The sequence below is a fragment of the Hemitrygon akajei genome, unplaced genomic scaffold (genome assembly GCF_048418815.1).
Source record: "Hemitrygon akajei unplaced genomic scaffold, sHemAka1.3 Scf000152, whole genome shotgun sequence".
In the NCBI taxonomy this organism is placed as follows: Eukaryota; Metazoa; Chordata; class Chondrichthyes; order Myliobatiformes; family Dasyatidae; genus Hemitrygon; species Hemitrygon akajei.
In genome coordinates, this window is record NW_027332038.1 from 207,093 (window position 1) to 226,668 (window position 19,576).

The 19,576-nt window shown below is 42.7% G+C and overlaps 1 pseudogene; it reads right to left on the minus strand.

Annotated features, from left to right (window-relative positions):
* Positions 1 to 18,926: 18,926 nt before the first annotated feature.
* LOC140724009 (transcription factor BTF3 pseudogene) lies at positions 18,927 to 19,218 on the minus strand (annotated as a pseudogene).
* Positions 19,219 to 19,576: the final 358 nt, after the last annotated feature.

Genomic DNA, 19,576 nt, shown 5'->3' on the forward strand with positions numbered 1-19,576 from the left:
ACCTATTTCTCCTTGTTTAATTTCTGTAGAATTAGGTAGCATGTCTGCAGGGTTATTGCTTTGTTCAGGGTGTCAGATGTGGGAATCCTGGGAGATCTCCAGCCTCCCTGATAGCCACATCTGCACCAGGTGAACCGAGATGCAGCTTCTCGGAGACCGTGTTAGGGATCTGGAGCTGCAGCATGATGACCTACTGCTTATGAGAGAAAATCAAGAGGTGATAGACAGGAGCTACAGGGAGGTAGTCATCCCTAGGCTACAGGGGTCAGAAAACTGGGTGACTGTCAGGAGAGGGAAGGGAAATGCCCGGATAGTGGAGAGCACCCCTGTGGCTGCCCTCCTCAGCAACAAGTATATCGTTTCGGATGCTGTTGAGGGGGATGACCTGACAGGGGACGGCCACGGTGACCGGGTCTCTGGCACTGAGCCTGGCGCTGTTGTGCAGGAGGGAAGGAGGGAGAAGAGGAATGCGGTAGTCATAGGGGATTCCGTAGTCAGGGGAACAGTCAGGAGATTCTGTGAGCCTGGTAGAGATACCCGCATGGTGTGCTGCCTCCCAGGTGCCAGGGTACGGGATGTCTCGGATCGGGTCCAGAATATCCTGAAGGGAGAGGGCGAGCAGCCAGCTGTCTTGGTACATGTTGGTACCAATGACATAGAGAGGAAAAGGGAGGAGGTCCTGAAGAGAGATTTCCGGGAGTTAGGAATGAAGCGGAGAAGCAGGACCTCCAGGGTAGTAATCTCAGGATTGCTACCTATTCCACGTGCTTGCGAGGGCAAGAATAGTAGGATCAGGCTGATGAATGCGTGGCTGAGTGATTGGTGCAGGTAGCAGGGCTTCAGATTCTTGCATCATTGGGATATCTTCTGGGGGAAATGTGTCCTTTTCAGAAAGGAACGATTACCCCTGAAACCGAAGGGGATCAATATCCTGGCAAGAAGGTTTTATAGAGCTGTTAGGGAGGGTTTAAACTAATTTGGCAGGGGGGTGTGAACCGGAATGATAGAGCGGAGGAGGGGGAAAATAGAAATAAATCTAAGATAGTGAGCAGTAAAGATGTCAGGAAGGAAAGGCAGGTGATGGGGCAAATTTGCAGCCATTGGGATGAGTTGCAGTGCAATCAAAACAAAAAGAATCAAATACTGGACTTAAGGTGTTGTACTTAAATACACACAGCATAAGGAATAAGGTGGATGATCTTGTCGTACAGCTACAGATTGGCAGGTATAATTTTGTGACCGTCACTGAGACGTGGCTAAAGGATGCATGTCTCTGAGAGCTGAACGTCCAAGGGTACACGGTGTATCGGAAGGATCGGCAGGTAGGCAGAGGGGTTGGCGTGGCTTAATTGGTAAGAAATAATATTAACTCATTAGAAAGAGGTGACATAGGATCAGAAGGTGCAGAATCTTTATGGGTTGAGCTAAGAAATCGCAGGGGTAAAAGGACTCTGATGACAGTTACATACAGGTCTCCAAACAGCTGCAGTGAGGTGGACTACAAATTACAACAGGAAATAGAAAAGGCTTGCCAGAAGGGCAGTGTTATGATAATTGTGCGAGATTTTAACATGCGAGTGGATTGGGAATATTAGGTCGTCACTGGATCTCAAGAGAGAGAATTTGTTGAATATCTACGAGATGGCTTTTTAGAACAGCTTGTTGTTGAGCCCACTAGGGTTTCAGAGGTACTGAAGTGGGTATCGTGTAATGAACCAGAGGTGATTGGAGAGATTGAGGTGAAAGAACCCTTAGGAAGCAGTGATCATAACATGATTGAATTTAGAGAAATTAGAGAACGAGAAGCCTAAGTGGAGTAAAGGAACTTACAGTGGCACGAGAGACGAACTGGCTAAATTTGACTGGAAAGGGACACTAGCGGGAGGACGGCAGAGCAGCAGTGGCTGGAGTTTATGCGTGAAGTGAGGAAGGTGCAAGACAGATATATTCCAAAAAAGAAGAAATTTTCGAATGGAAAAAGGATGCACCGTGGCTGACAAGAGAAGTGAAAGCCAAAGTAAAAACAAAGGAGACGGCATACAAGGAAGCAAAAGTTAGCAAGAAGACAAAGGATTTGGAAGTTTTTAAAAGCTTACGAAAGGAAACTAAGAAGGTCATTAAGGGGGAAAAGATAAACAATGAAAGGAAGCTAGCAAATAATATCAGAGAAGATACTAAAAGCGTTTATAAAGATAAAAGACAGGTGAGAGTAGATATATGACCGATAGAAAATGATGCTGGAGAAATTGTAATGCGAGATAAGGAGATGGCGGAGGAACTGAACAAGTATTTTGAATTAGTCTTCACTGAGGAAGATATCAGCAGTATACCGGACACTCAAGGGTGTCAGGGAAGAGAAGTGTGCGCAGTCACAATTACGACAGAGAAAGTACTCAGGAAGCTGAGTCGTCTAAGGGTAGATAAATCTCCAGGACCAGATGGAATGCACCCACGTGTTCTGAAGGAAGTAGCTGTGGAGATCGCGGAGGCATTAGCAATGATCTTTCAAGAGCCAATAGGTTCTGGCATGGCTCCGGAGGACTAGAAGATTGCAAATGTCACTCCGCTATTGAAGAAGGGAGCAAGGAAGCAAAAAAGAAATTCTAGACCTGTCAGCTTGACATCGGTGGTTGTGAAGTTGTTGGAGTCAATTGTCAAGGATGAGGTTACCGAGTACCTGGAGGCATATGACAAGATAGGCCAAACTCAGCATGGTTTCCTTAAAGGAAAATCCTGCCTGACAAACCCATTGAAATTTTTCGAGGAGTTTACAAGTAGGCGAGACAGGGGAGATGCAGTGGATGTTGTGTATTTGGATTTTCAGAAGGCCTTTGACAAGGTGCCGCACATGAGGCCGCCAAACAAAATAAGAGCCCATGGAATTACGGGAAATTTACATATGTGGATAGAGCGTTGGTTGATTGGCACGAAACACAGAGAGGGAATAAAGGGATCCCATTCTGGATGGCTGTCAGTTACCAGTGGTGTTCCACAGGGGTCCATGTTGGGGCCACTTTTTTACGTTGTATATCAACGATTTGGATTATGGAATAGATGGCTTTGTGGCTAAGTTTGCTGATGATACAAAGATAAGTGGAGGGGACGGTAGTGCTGAGGAAACAGAGAGTCCGCAGAGAGACTTGGATAGATTGGGAGAATGGTCAAAGAAGTGGCAAATGAAATAAAATGTTGAAAAGTGTATGGTCATGCACGTTGTTAGAAGAAATAAATGGGCAGACTATTATTTAAATTGAGAGAGAATTCAAAGTTCTGAAATGCAACGGGACTTGGGAGTGCTCGTGCAGGATACCCTTAAGGTTAACCTCCAGGTTGAGTCGGTGGTGAAGAAGGCGAATGCAATGTTGGCATTCATTTCTAGAGGACTAGAGTACAGGAGCAGGGATGTGATGTTGAAGCTCTATAAGGCACTGGTAAGACCTCACTTGGAATACTGTGTGTAGTTTTGGGCTCCTTATTTTAAAAAGGATGATCTGACATTGGAGAGGGTTCAGAGAAGATTCACTAGAATGATTCCGGGAATGAGAGGGTTAAGATATGTGGAACATTTGACCGCTCTTGGACTGTACTCCTTGGAGTTTAGAAGCATGAGGGGGAACCTCACAGAAACATTTCGAATGTTAAAAGGCATGGACAGAGTGGATGTGGCAAAGTTCTTTCCCATGGTGGGGGAGTCTAGTACGAGAGAGCATGACTTAAGGATTGAAGGGCGCCCATTCAGAACGGAGATGCGAAGAAATTTTTTTTAGCCAGAGGGTGGTGAATCTGTGAATTTCTTGCGGCAGTGGAAGTCAAGTCATTGGGTGTATTTAAGACAGAGATTGATAGGTATGTGAGTAGCCAGGGCATCAAAGGTCATAGCGAGAGGGCATGACTTAAGGATTGAAGGGCGCCCATTCAGAACGGGGTTGCAAAGAACTTTTTTCAGTGGAGGTGACAGAGGCAGATACTATAACAAGATTTAGACCTGATTTGCTGGATGGGAACTGTCCAGATCGATATGAGGGGAATGGGACTTGCTCAGATAGATTAAATGATTGGACAGGATGCTAAAGGCCAAAGCATCTGTTTCCGTGCAGTATGGATTTGGGACTTGACGACTGTACCACGCTATATTCTGATCTGGGAATTAACCATCCCTGTGACATATCTAGAAATGGTGCTGTTATGTAAATCCTTCCAATCTCATGTGCTCCACGTCCAACAGTCATACTGTGTACCCCAACACACCATGAAAACTAGGAGACTGAACCTCAATACCGACTGTCTTCGTGCTGTTGCCAGTTTCTTGTCGGATAGGATACCTGCACCCTTCACACCGTGCAAATCACCAGGTCTAAACCTCAATACAACCTACAGTGTGTTGTGTTGTTGGGGAGTACAACTTCAACCTGAGAACAACTGTATCATCGCACTTCCAATCTACTGAACCAACGTATCAGAGTTTCCAGTCAAAATAATAGGAGATTATTACAGTGAAACTGCCGCAGCAACATATTGCATACAACTTGATTGTTGCAGTTCATGGTTCCAAAATTGACTTCATTGTTCAGCTGAAGCCTGATAAGCTAGAGGCAATTATAACACAATGTGACTAAAATGCCTGAATCAGTGTTTGCTGTGATTCCTCAAAATATAGCTATTTTTCAATAGCACTGTGAAGTATCTTGGTCGCCAGGGTAGAGTAGCGATTAGCATGTCTTCCACACAGAATGCATGGGTTTTCCCTTTGTCCAATGATTCCACCCACAGTCCAAATGCATACTAAAGAGGTGAATTGGTCATTGTAAATTGTCATGGATCAGATTAGAGTTAATCCTGTTTGTCTGGGGTTGCTGGGGTGGCATGGCTGGAGGGGCTTTGCATGTATCGTTAAGTAACTAACTAGCTGAAGGAATAACAATAATCCACCTCATTGTGTTCATCTTTAATGTTTCCAAACCGTTTATTTACATTTATTTGAATATACAACTAAAGCCTGAGAACTCAGAGTGAATTGTATTAAGAAATCGTTCAACTTGTCCAACTCAGTTGTATTTCAATAGCACTGCCGTGTAACCTGCTAGAACTGACTTCATTGTATACATTTCATGGCTCAGAATCACTTGTAACACTTACTTGATCGTACAATGTAAGCCTGAGAAGATATTTAATGTGTAACTTTTTAAAATTATGGATTTTTGGGCTCCGACCAATCCAAGATCGGGAGGCCTGAGAAGATGTAGGTCTGCCAGGTTCTCCGATTGAGTGGAAACCGTAGTGATTCCTGACAGTCTGGAGCTCTGAGCAGTGGCAAGCCGGAGATTTGAAGAGGAGCAGGCAGAGTTCTGTCAGGTTCACCGATTGAGTTGATAAATAAGTGATTGGCGGCCGTTTGGTGATTTGTGTAGCGGCCAAAAAGCGGTGCGGATTGACTGGCAAGAACAACATTAAGTAATGGAGGATCATTCAGAGCGGACATCATTGAATTGTCAGAGTTAGAGTGTAAATATTTGGGCGTCAGCTCTTCGACTGTTAAATGAGCAGCGGCTTGAGTGAGAGAAGACAGAAAAACTGTAGGTAGAGGCCTTCCCAATTGTTTCTTGCTCTTTCTGCTTTATACTTTCTCAGTTAAAAGAGTGTAGATGTTGTGTTATTTAGTGGAAAGCTTCACTTGTGGTATAGTTAGCAGGAAGAACTGCCAAGTCCCTGGCAACTACACCTGCGAACAGTGCACCAAGCTGAAGTAGCTGGAGCAGGAACCGGATGAAATCTATGTCATTTGCAACACAGGGTGTGACACATAGGACGTATAGAGCGGGAGTTACAACTAATGTGAAATTCACAGGTAAGTGGGTTACAGCCCAGAAGGGGAAAGGAGATAAACAGGCAATGCAGAAAACCCCTGTGGCCACATCCCCAACAAGAGTAATGGGGGATGGTCTGGCAGAGCTGTCTCTCTGGTACTGAGCCTGACTTTGCGATTCAGAATTGAAAGGGGAAGGAGGTGCTATTTATGGTAATATAAAATTTCTTAGCTAGGGAACAGAAGTGAGGTTCTGTGCGGGAGAAAAGGATTCCCGAATGGTACGATGCCAAGGCCCGCGATATCTTGGGTCGAGTCCTTGGCAAACTTAAGTTAAACAGACACATATCTTAGTCCATGCAGTTACCAGTAACACAGGTAGGGAGAGCGATAATGTTCCGAAAAGTGAGTTCAGGGAGTTCGGTGCTATATTAATGTGCTAGACCTCCAGGCTTGCGATGACAGGATTGCTCCTCATGCCACATGCAAGGCAGGCCAGAAATATCAAAGATATAGAATTTAAAATGTGGCTCAGGAGTTGGTTTAGAAGGAGGATATTTTAGATCATTGGGATCTCTCTGAGGGTAGTACTGCAAGTGGGGATTAAACAAAGCGCAGGATGTGCCCCAGAGTGCAGAAAAACTAGTGGAACGGTTGTGGGGGCAGTTGCAGACAAAACATGTTGTATCAATTGATCAGAATGCCATTAACTTCAATGTAAATATGCAAACATATCTGTCTGGTCCGAGGTTGAGAATATAGTTTGGAGAAAGCCCATTTTTGACGGCATCAGCAAAAAGCTTTCAGGTGTGAATTGGGACGGGCTGTTATCCGGTACAATTGCACTAAATAAGAGCAAGGCCTTCAGAAGTGGAAGTTTGCGAGTACAATGTGTGTATGTGCCTGTCGGAAGAAGAAGAAAAAAATAAAGATAACAAGGACAGACAACCGTGGCTTTCAACAGATATGGAGGCCAAAGTGAAGAAAAAGGGGACAGCACATATAGGCAGGAAGAGACAATGAGGAGCTTACGGATTTTACTGAATGCAATGAAATATTTAAGAGTGAAATCAGGATGGACAAAGGAAGGCATGATGTTTTCTCTGGCAGACATGGTAAATGAGAAGAGCAGGACATAATACAGAAATGCTAAGAGCAAAAGGATTGCAAAGGACAAAACTGGTCATCCAGAAGATCAGAATGGTAATCCATGCGTGGAGTCAAAAGAAATGGAGAATATGATAAATGATTTCCTTCTCTATCGTATTTCCTCAGCGGATGTATACAGAGCCTATATACGTGAGGCAAAGAGGCACCAACTTAATGGACCCGATCCAGATTACAGAGGAGAAGGTTTTTAATATCCTGTGGGAAACAGCTTTCTGGGCCGAAGGGTCTGTATTTTGCTGCAGGCTTTTTATCATTCTACATTAGGGTGTAGAAAACCCCCAGGGTCTGGCAAGGTGCTCCGGCGAACCGAGATGGGCAAGTGCAGAAATTGCCGGACCTTACCAGCGATAACTAAATCATCCTTGGTGACAGATGATTATTGCTGTAAACATAAAGTAAGGAATTGTAACTTGACACCAGTAGTGGTAAAGTTAGTCAATGGCATTCTAAGTATTTCTATCTATTTCAACTGACATGGACTGATTAAGTATAATCAGCATGTTTTCCTGCATAATAGATCATGATTAAACAACCTTACGGATTTTATCGATAACTGTATCCGTGAAACCGATGAAGGCAGGGTTCTGGGTGTTGTATTCTGTGACATTAACAAAGCATTTTCCAATGTCTCCCATAGAATTTTGGGAAAAGAAGGTTCAGGCACTCAGCATTCAATATTAGGTAGTAAATTGAATTTGACACAAGCTTTACGAGGGAAGTCAGAAAGTGGCTGAAAGTAGATGGCTGCATTTCAGACTGGAGTACTATGGCTGGTGAAATGGCGCACGGATTGATGCTGGATCCGTTGTTGTTCGTCATCTATATCAATGATCTGGATGATAATGTGTTTAAATGGTTCAGCACTTATGAGGATAACTCCAAGTTTGAGGGGTGTTGTAGACCGTGCGGAGGTATGGTTACAAGCTGACAGGGTCTGAAAGAAGGCTTTTGGCACATTGACCTTCGTAAATCAAGCTACTCCGTACAGGCGATGCGATGATGTTCATGTTGGGATGTTATATTGAAGTTGCATATGACATTGGTGGTGTGACTCTCTCACCACGTTCAGTACAGGAAAGACGTAAAAGTTTGAAAAAGGTCTGAGAAATGTTACAAGAATGTGTGCAGGTCTGGAGGAATTGAATAAGACGGGAATATTGAATAGGTTATGACTTTATTCATTGGAAAATAAAATATTGAGAGGAATTTTGATAAAATTTTGAGGGGTATAGATAGTTTAAAGCAAGCGTTTTTTCCCACTAAGGCAAGGTGGGACTACAGACAGAGCACACCGGTTAAGGGTCGTGGGATTCTGGCATGAGTTCGGTTTGAACTCTAAGAGAAGTATGAATAGATATATGTTTGGAACTGTTTAAATCATTCGCCACACATTAGATCGGCCGAAGGGCCTGTTTCTGTGCTGTTCTCTGCTATTACTGGATGACTCGATGAGTTGGATGAGGAAGTGGAAGGTAGGGTTGTAAACTTGGAGTTGACAGGCAGATTTACGGACTTGTCGATAGTGTGGAGGGTTGTTGTCAGTTGAAGCAGAAGACGGACACAATGCGGCGCTGGGTGACAAGTGGCAGATTGTGATCGGCGAAGAAGTTTTATCTTTTGGAAGGGATCTTCATATCCACGCCAATAGGTCCAACAAGACCTCTTGAGGAAGTCGTCAGTAGTTTAGAAGGCCTGTGCTGTGTACCCCGAGTGGTGGCAGAAGCAGACGCAATCGGAGTGAATTATAAAAAGAGCAAGTAGGTGATGCTGAGGTTTGATAAGGCATTGGTGAGGCCTCACCTTGAGTATTGTCAACAGTTTTGGCCCACTCATCTGAGAAAGGATGTGCTGGCATTGGAAATTATCGAGAGAATGTTCACAAGGATGACTCCAGGAATGAAAGGGTGATCATACGAGGAATGTTTGATGGCTCTGGGTCTGTATTTGCTGGAATTCAGAAGGATGAGGGGGGACATCATTGAAAACTTTCGAATGCTGAAAGGCCGAGACAGAGATGTATGAAAAGGATGTTTCCCATGGTGCGAGAGTCTAGGACAAGAGGGCACAGCCTCAGAATAGAGGGGCGCCCTTTCAAAACAGAGATGCAAAGAAATTTCTTTAGGCAAAGGGTGGTGAAGTTGTGGAATTTGTTGCCACATGAAGCTGTGGAGGCCAGGTCACTGGGTGTATTTAACACAGAAATTGACAGCTTCTTGTTTGGACATGACATCAAAGGTTACGGGGAGAAGGCCGGGATCTGGGGTTGAGGAGTAGATTTTAAAAAAGGGATCAGTCATAATGGATGGTGTAGTAGACTCGATGGGCCAGATGGCCTCATTCTACTCTTATGTCTGATGGTTCTTCTGGTTTTATGGACTATTTACAAAAAGGACAGAAAATTCTAAAGCTGAGATGCAGAGGGATTTGGGAGTCCTTGTGCAGGATTCCCTAAAGGTTAATTTGCAGGCGTCTGTGGTGAGGAAGGCATATGCGATGTCACCATTCATTTGAAGAGGACAAGACTATAAACGCAAAGATGTTGAGTCTTTATAAAGCACTGGCGAGGCCTCACTTGGAGTATTGAGAGCAGTTTTGTGCCCCTTATCTTGGAAAGGGTGTGCTGAAACTGGAAAGGATTCAAATGTTGTTCATGAAAATGATTTTCAGGATTAAACAGCTTGCCACGTGAAGATCATTTGATGGCTCTCGGCCTATGTTCACTGGAATTCAGAAGAATGTGGAGTGACCTTATTGAAACCTATAGAATGGTAGAAGTGCTGGATAGATTGAACGTGAAGAGGATGTTTCCTCTGCTGAGCATGTCAAAGACTAGAAGACATAGCCTCAAAATAGAGCAGTGTCCTTTTGGAATGGAGATGAGGAGGAATTTCTGTAGCAGAGAGAACTGAATCTGAAGAAATCTTTGCAGCTTATGTACAGTGGCAGGCAAAAGTTTGAGCACCCTGGTCAAAATTTCTGTTACTGTGAATAGTTAATTTAATAGAAGATGAACTAATCTCCAAAAGTCATGAAGTTAAAGATGAAACTTCTTTTCGACATTTTAAGCAAGATTAGTGTATTAGTTTTGAGTTATACAATTTTAGAGTGGAAAAAAACGGAAGGAGCACCATGCAAAAGTTTGGGCACCCCAAGAGATTTGAGCTCTCAGATAACTTTTACCAAGGTCTCAGACCTTAATTAACTTATTAGTGTGATGGCCTGTTCACAGTCAAAGTTAGGAAAGGCCAGGTGATGCAAATTTCAAAGTTTTATAAATACCCTGAATCCTCAAACCCAACGGCTGGGCTGTGGCGCCAGAGCTTGGTGTGGGTGTGGTAATCATATGGCAGTTAACTTGTGACTTTGTATCAGACCTGGGGTGTGGCTGGGGTGTTGTGGAGGACATTCTGTGGGAATATTGACCGATGGCCTATATAGGCCCGGAATGATATTCGTACACGGTTCCTTGCAAACTCCGATAGGATGGCAGGGAGGGAGACTGATGGTGACAGCAGCAGCACGGAGTTTGAGTGGGGAGAAGCGGGGAGAGGGACTAGGAATAGGAAGGTGATGGGTCGGAAGAGAAAGAAAGGAGGTGGGTCTAGTGTAGGTGGATTGGAAAATGAGGGAAAAGACATTGAGGAAAAGGGCCTGAGGGCAAAAAATACTAAATGTAGTGGCAAGATTTGAGGGGGAAGGGGAGTTTAGAAAATCAATCCGTTTAATCTAACAAAAATCATCAGAGGGCAAGTAGGGGAAGTGAGCCATGTGAGAATTATTTTAGGAAATGGAAACCTGCTGATAGGACATAAAACTGAAGAGCAGATGGAGAAGGCTATGAAGGTGACTAATGCTGGGAAAGTCAAAGCACCCAAGGTTGTAAGAGTTGGAACAATGGTCAATGGTTGCAAGGGGGTGATACCTCAGTGTTAATATGAAGGAGCTTGTGGAGAATGTAAGGGTGAGGAATAGTTCAGTGAAGAGTGTGAAAAGAATGACAAGGGGAGCAGAGAAAAGGGAGACTGAAACTGTTCTGGTAGAATTTGAGGATAAGGTGCCTCCAAAGGAGTTATATTTTGGATTTTTGAGATACAATGTAAGAGAATATATAGATACCAAAACGTATGAGGTGTTTCAATTGCCCGGAGCTTGGGTATGTGGCCAAAGTGTGCAAAGGAAAGAGAAGATGTCCAAGGTGTGGTGGGGAACATGAATACGGAAAAAGTAGAGAGGGAGTGGGACCAAAGTGCTGTAATTGTGGAGGTAACCATAGTGTAACGTAATGGGGATGTGAAGTGGCGAAAAAAGAGGTGGAGGTGCAGCAGATAAGGGTGAAGCAAAAAAGTCTCATATGCTGAGGCAGTCAAGTTAGCAGGACAGAAGAAGATGAATGAAGGAGGATGTAGCAAAGAACAAGTGGCAGCTAAAGAAAGGCAAGATAAGAAGAATGCATGGATAGAGAAGAAGAAATTGGTGATCTTTATAGCAGGAGTGGTAAATGCAACTTGTGAGATCAAATCTAAAACTGAAAGGATTCAGGTTATTGTGAAAGCTGCAGAACGCCATTTGGGTATGATAGGATTAAAATGGGAGGAGGTAAGTCAAGTCAAGAGACAGTATGTGTGGGTTGATATTACTAATAATGCTACTACTTCAATGGAATGCAAGAAGCCTGATTGGCAATGGACAAGATTTCAAGCAGTTTATAGCTAGTAGGAGAGAAAAGACAGAAGTTGTGTGTATCCAGGAGACCTGGTTAAAACCTAAGTTAGATTTTGTTTTATATGGTGAGACAGGAGAAGGGGGGAGGAGGAGGATGTGCAACTTATGTAAAGCAAGGTGTTCCTTGTAGAATACTAGGTTTAGGAAGTGAACAAGAGTATATGGTAATAAAAGTATGGGCTGAAAGGAAAGAGTTGGTGATTGTGAATTACTATAATCCAAGCAAAAGACTAGAGTTAAACAAGCTTGAGGAGATAAAAGGGCAGAATTGTAGTAAAGTTGTTTGGTGTGGTGATTTTAATGGACATACTGTATTATGGGAGAGTGACAGAACAGACATCAATGGTCAAGTAATACAGTTGCTAGAAGAGAAGTACCTAGTGTGCCTAAATAATGGCAGTAGTACTGGAATTGATGTTAATATAGGTAAAGAATCTGTGCTTGATCTTACATTAGTATCAAACTCTATTGCATCAGTATGTGAGTGGTTAGTGTACCAGGAAGGAACTGTAGGGAGTGATCACTACCCAATCTGGTGCAAAATAAATATTTCTGCTTCATTGGTCACAGAAAATATAGGTGGGACATGGATCCTTGAGAAAGCCAATTGGGAGAAGTTTCTGGAAAATAGTGATAGATATCTAAGTCAGGTCAGTGATGAGATGGACATAGAAGCACTTGATAGCATATTAAAACAAGGTCTCATATCAGCTGCATTAGAATCCATTCCTAAAAGTAAAGCAGGAACAAATTATCATACCTTGGTGGGATGATAATTGTAAGGAAGCAGTGAGAAATAGAAATAAGGCTTTTAAATTGGTTAAAACTTCCAACATATGATTCAGTGCAAACAAGCTCAGGCAGTAGTAAGGAGGACAATAAGACATGCTAAAAGGACGCACTGGAAAAACTGTTGTAATTCAATCGGAAACACAACTCAAGAAGGAGAGGTGCGGGGGATAATTAAAAGGATGAGAGGGGACAGGAGAGAGTGGAGGTACCCAGTTCTGGTGGATGGAAATGTGACTGCAGTAACAAATAAGGAAAAGGCAGAGTTGTTGGCAAGTACTTTTGTTATGGTACATAGTTCTGATAATTTGTCTGAGAAGGGAAGAAGAGTTAGAGAGAGAAGAAAAGCTGAAAGTATGGAGGCTTTATGTAGGGAAACTATCCTTGATGGTGTGCAAGAAGTCCCTTTCAGCATGGGAGAATTAAGAAAGGCACTAGATAGAACAGGAAAGACTGCACCAGGTAAAGATGAAATATGCTATAGTATGATAAAACACCTGAATGAAGGAAGTCTGGAGAAACTACTGCTTCTGTATAACAAAGGCTGGGATGAAGGGAGAATACCAGGGAGCTGGAAACAGGCAATAATTATTCCAATAAGGAAACCTGGAAAAGATGCCAGCAGGCCAGGAAATTACAGGCCAATTGCCTTGACGTCTCATATATGTAAACTTATGGAAAGTATGATAAATGAGAGGTTAGTGTACTTTCTGGAAAGTAGAGGTATGGTGGCTACGTATCAATGCGGGTTCAGGAAAGGAAGGAATACTATGGATCCACTGGTGTGTCTACTGGATGAAATAAGAAACGCACAAGTAAATAAAGAGACAGTGGTTGCAGATTTTTTTTGGTGTTGAGAAAGCTTATGATATGTTATGGAAGGAGGGGGCCTAATCAAACTGCATTTAATGGGAATCGGGGAGGGCAATTTTCAATTGGGATAAGGGCTTTTTAAACGGGAGAACTATTCAGATAAAGATAGGATCAGAGCTATCAAGCCAGTATGTTGTAGAAAATGGGACGCCTCATGGGAGTGTAGTGAGTCCAACTTTATTCTCCATTTTTATAAATGATATATTCGTAAATATACCAACAGAATTGGGGAGGTCATTGTTTGCAGATGACGGGGCTTTGTGGAAAAGAGAGAGAAATATTGAACATATAGTTATGAAAATGCAAGATGGAATTAATCAAGTTGAAGAGTGGGGTACAAAGTGGGGTGTTAAATTTTCAGTGGAGAAGACAAAAACCATGTTCTTTACAAGGAAAAAGCTCAGGGGTCTTAATCTGACTCTGTATGGAAGTAACCTGGAGAGTGTTGACAGTTTTCGGTTTTTGGAAGTGCACTTTGACTTGAGATTAACATGGAGAGAACATGTTAGATATGTAGTTGCTCAATATAAAAATGTGATAAATGTCATGAGGTGTCTTGCTGGTTTGGAATGGGGTGCTGATTTTACATCACTGAAGTATATTTATGTAGCATTAGTAAGATCAAGATTAGATTATGGAAGTGTTGTATACGGGTCAGCAGCAAAATCTGTGTTAGCAGAACTGGATATCATGCAAGCTCGGGCTCTAAGGGTGTGCTTGGGAGTGGTTAGAACTGCCCCAAAGTGTGCACTCCAAGTTGAAACAAATAAAATCCCATTGGGGCTGCGACGTAAACTGCTGGTGGCCAATTACTGGATTAACTTAAGGGGGCATGGTGATAGCCATCCTACAAAAAGGGTGTTGGAGACATGCTGGGAAAAGGAAAGGACACAAAAGGAAAGTTTTGGCTGGAAAGGAGAGCAAACAGCAAAAGATAGGGGTATATATGATAAAGAGTTTAGTCCAAGTGTAGTGTGGCCTGTCAGACCTTTCTGGGTATTAGAAAATCCCTCTGTAGATTTGGATTTGCTTAAGATTAAAGGCAGTAATAAAACGGCTGAAATACTCAATGAATATCATAGGTATAGGGAATGTAAATATAAAGACATACAGATTTTTACGGATGGATCAAAGGATCCAGAAACGGGTGCAACAGGGTCTGCAATTGTTGTGCCAAGTTATCAAGTGGAAATTAGCAAGAGAACACCAGATTGCTTGAGTGTTTATGCAGTTGAAATGTTTGCCATATTGTTAGCACTAGAATGGAGTGAGCAGATTGATTGTAATAATATTGTGATATGCAGCGATTCTGTATCAGCCCTTGCAAGCATCAAGGCGGGTACAGGTACAGAACACCAGGATCTGCTTTATAAAATCCTGTTTGCAAATTCAAGACTGGCTAGACAAGGCAAAAATATTGCATTTATGTGGATTCCAACACATTTGTGTATTATGGGAAATGGGACAGCAGATAAGCTGGCAAAAACAGCAGTCAAAAAAGGATCTGTAGAGGCCAGTATCGAACTATCAAAATTAGAGGGGAAGAGCATAGTGTGGAGAAGGATAAATCAACAGTGGCAGCAGCATTGGGATAGAGCAATAAAAGGAAGACATTTACATTCAATTCCGAACAGAGTAGATATGGGAAGGAGTAGGGGAGTAAAGTGGAAGGAGTATGTCATTATAAGTAGACTGAGAAGTGGGCATGGCAACCCTAATGGTACTCTGGCTGTCATAAATAAACATCTGACAGGTTTTAGCGATCTGTGTCAGGAGACTGAAACAGTAGAGCATATCCTTATTTCATGCAGGAAATTTGCACAGTAAGGACCACAAATGCTACAACAATTATGCAAAATAGGACTGGTAGAGAACAGTGTTAAAGGTTTATTGGAATGTGGGGAGAGTGATCGGGGAGGATCTGGTTGTTTAGATTTTAAGGGCAATGGGACTGGAAAGACAGCTTTAGGCAGTCAAGTGAATGGACAATGAGGAACAATAAATCCTGAAGATGGCAATAATGCAACAGTGTGGATGCCAACTGCCGTAAAAACTCAAGGAAGAAGAAGAAGAAACCTTGTCCAAACAATCAGCACCATGGGCTCCTCTAAGCAGCTGCCTCGCACACCGAAAATTAAAATCAATATTGCCCACAAAGCTGCAGAAGGCTAGGCGAAGATAGCAAAGCATTTTCAGATAGCTGTTTCGTCAGTTCGTAATGTAATTAAGAAATGGCATTTAACAGGAAACAGGAAGCATTCAACAGGAGGTCAAGTTGAGGTCTGGAAGACCAAGAACACTTTCTGAGAGAACTGCTCATAGAATTGCTAGAAAGGCAAGGCAAAAACCCCGTTTGACTGAAAAAGACCTTCAGGAAGATTTAGCAGACTCCGGAATGGTGTGCACTGTTCTACTGTGCGGTGACACCTGCACACATATGACCTTCATGGAAGAGTCATCAGAAGAAAAACTTTCCTGTATCCTCACCACAAAATTCAGCATCAGAAGTTTACAAAGCAACATCGAAACAAGCCTGTTGCATTTTGGAAACAAGTCCTGTGGGCTGATGAAGTTAATATTCAAATTTTTGGCCACAATGAGCAAAGGTATCTTTGGAGAAAAAAGGGTTCGGAATTTCATGAAAAGGACACTCTCCAACTGTTAAGCACCGGGGGATCAATCATGCTTTGGGCTTGTGTTGCAACCAGTGCCATGGGGAACATTTCACTGGTAGAGGGAATAATTACTTCAATTAAATACCAGCAAATTCTGGAATCAACATCACACCGTCTGTTAAAAGCCTGAAGACGAAAAGAGGATATCTTCTACAACAGGTTAATGATCCTAAACGCATCTCAAAATCCACAATGTACTACCTCAAGAGGTGCAAGCTGAAGGTTTTGCCATGGCCCTGACAATCCCCTGACAGAAACATCATCGAAAGTCTGTGGATAGACCTCAAAAGGGGTGGGGGGTTGCGGCAGGAGATGGCTGCAGAGAGGGAAAATGGATCAGCCATGAGAGGGAAAATGATCTTGTGGTCTAATACAAGAATAAAAATCGCCCCCGAAGTTATTTGTGTTCCTGGTGAGACATGCTATGGGATAAAGGGAACGAGGAATGTTCCCAGATTGATTTTGGGGTTGTGGTAGTGTCCTCAGAGAGATTACAATGACTGGGCCTGTCTCACAACTAGAAAAATCACATGTGGTCTGACTGAAAAAGACACAGTTTCACAAGGTATTGACAGGCTGGTGGCAGGAATGATGTTTCCCCTGGCTGGGGGTGGACCAGGGTTCACAGACTCGAAATCCAAGGTCACCTCAGCAGGGCTGAGATCCGGATAAATTCCCTCACCCAGATTGTGGTGAATATTTGGAATTTTCTCCACAAGTTTTCTAAATTCAGAAGTCAAATTTAGGGTCTCAGCGATGATGGGAACGTTGCAGGAATGTGGCGTTGATGTCAAAGATCGGGTATTCTGAGGAAAGAGTAGAACAGGCGCAAAGGGCCGAGTGGCCATGCCTGTTCCTGTTTCTTATTTTCTAAAGCACGAGTTTACCTTTGCTTCTCCATATAGATGCTGCCTGACCTGCTGTGTTTCACCAGCATTTTGTCTGTGTTCCCAGCAGTAAGGGACGGGTCTGGGAGACAGCTGCAGACAACAGGCCCCGATCCTCGGTGGGGAAAGGCCGGGCGCCCTCCGTGTAGCTGAAACATCTCACGGAATCTCCGCCAGTCTCTTCAGCTCTGCCTTCGAAAGGATTCACGACCCGCCGGTGGTGCAGCCGAAACCCGAGGCGCTGCTCCCGGTCTCCGGCCTCACTCGGTCCCGGTTCCAAACTCCAGCCCGGCCGTGCACTCAGCGTCCCGCCCACTGACACCCCTCAGCCAATGAGAGCATCCCTCTCCCAGCGGTGATCGCTGATTGGCTGTGAGTGCGTGAGGACGGGCTGCTGCTGGGAGCTGGAGATGTCAGTCACAGTTTGTTCTCAGAATGAAAGGAAGTTCCCTGAAACTCAAATTTAAAAGTAAATTTTATTATCCGAATAGATATAAACCACAACGTTTTTTCCATTGACACAAAAAATGAACTTTATTTTATTCCATACTGCATACTTGCTATTCCAATAAATACAAGCTGTTTATCATCCAGCTGATCACCGAAACAAAATGATGGCACGATCACTGAAATATATTTTTTCCCAAGAACTACTTGTAGTTATCAGTTGGTGCATGAAGTGCAATATTTGTACCCAAAACCACAAAAGTATCTCCCATCATGAGAACGTATTTAACAATCTGAACTTTGCTGGAAATAGTACCCCCAATTTGGTCTACTATTATCTACTGCAGAAAATAAGGAGGAGGCCAATTTTAGTCTATTTTGGCTGAAGTCAGGGCGTTGTACTTTGGCTCTTGGTGGGGTCAAGCACAAAAAACAGGTCAAAGGGTAGAGGCCAGGTTAAGAGTGGTCCAGTGGCACTACAAGTTTGGAGAGCTCAGCTCAGGGCTAGCAATATTAACTGGTAAAAAAAATTGTTACAGAAACAGCAATGAAAATTCCTTCTATGTGGCCAAGGTAAAGCAGATGGAGGATCTCCATTGCTGCCCTGAACAGCAGCAGCATAACAGGCAATTAATACAACTTCAGTCAAAAGCCACAGGATAACGTAATTCAGGTGTGAGCTCAGGAAATTGCTTTCTGCTTTAATAATATTTTGGGGGGGAAATTTTGAGGAAAACTAAAACAAACTTCCTCTATGATTCTTGCAGATTATGAAAAAAATTAATTTTACAGTGGGCATACTCCACATTCTCTAAACTGTTCTTGTAATTACACAAACATTTGGGAAATACTCAATAGAAAATACTGTCAATGAATTAGAGCAGAGATGAATAAAATTTAACATTTGAAAATTGCTTGTTTTTAATGTTTATGTATCAATATTTGTTCAAAAAGAGCAATGAAATAATTTTTCAGAAGCTTTTTGTTAAATCTGTGACTTCAGCATAGTTCACAGCTTGATTCTCAAAAGCACGCCCGCCAGTTATTTTTCCAGAATGCAGCCATTCGGGTGCATGGAGGAATTTGTGAAGAGGAATGCTGTTAGGCAATCAACAACAATTCTAAACCGGAAGAAATGGCATGAGAAGTCTTACAAAGTTAATTGATCATAAATCAGAAGCACTCAAGATTTTTTATCCCCACTCTCCAAAATGTTTTCCATGTAAAAATGATTAAGTTTATGTTACTTTGCCAGCTGCTTGTTTTTATAATCCACAATAGACCAAAATAAACACTTTTCTCCTTTATTTCCACTCTAATCCAGCAGAATTTCTACTTTAAATCAGGCTGCAAAATTGGTAAGCATTCTATTTGCATGATTTAGCATTAGGAGAGCTGCTACAAATAACAAAAAAAACCCAGGATAACCAAATCACCCCGTGACTGCAAACATATGCATAACAGCACAAATATGTAATTTTACAAAAGCAAAATAAAAACTAATACAAATAGCAGTCATCTAAAGTCGTTTAAACTTCACATCATCCTCAGGTGTTAACTTCAGTTTGATTCATCCTTTAAAGCCTCGACAAAGTTCTCAACAAGATCTGGAACTTCCTCATCATCATCATCCTCATCAGAAGCAAGTGGTGCTTTGCTGTCCACAGGTTGTTTAGGTAGAGACTCTGCCAGCCGCCTCAAGAGAGTCAGTTTGAAATACTGGGCAGCATCTCAGTCTCTGCATATCCTTTGATGGTTTGCAGCAAGTGAAGCCTGAACTTTAGGATTATTGCAATGGATGACGGTTCCCTGATTTGTGAACATATTCACCTCTTCAATACCACAAATATTATTCACACAAAGCTTCTTGCATGTGTGCGGAGCCTTTCACGCTTGCTACCGCCACGGCCCTGGGAACTGGACACCACGCAAGACCAAAGAAATAATAATGAAACAAGAAAAAAACTAGCTAAACTGCAACCCCAAGTACGCATTTGTGGAAAGAAGAAGGTGGTAAATCACAACGTACAACCCAGAGAAGCATTTTCCTGCGGACATACTTAGAAAAAGTATAGAATAATAACCATAACAGAAGCAGGCAGTGAAAAATCAGCCAGAGTGCTGAAGGTAACAAACTGTGCAAATGCAAATATGGAGAAACAGGATAAATAACAAGAGGATGAAATAACCGCAGCGGCAGCTGATGGATC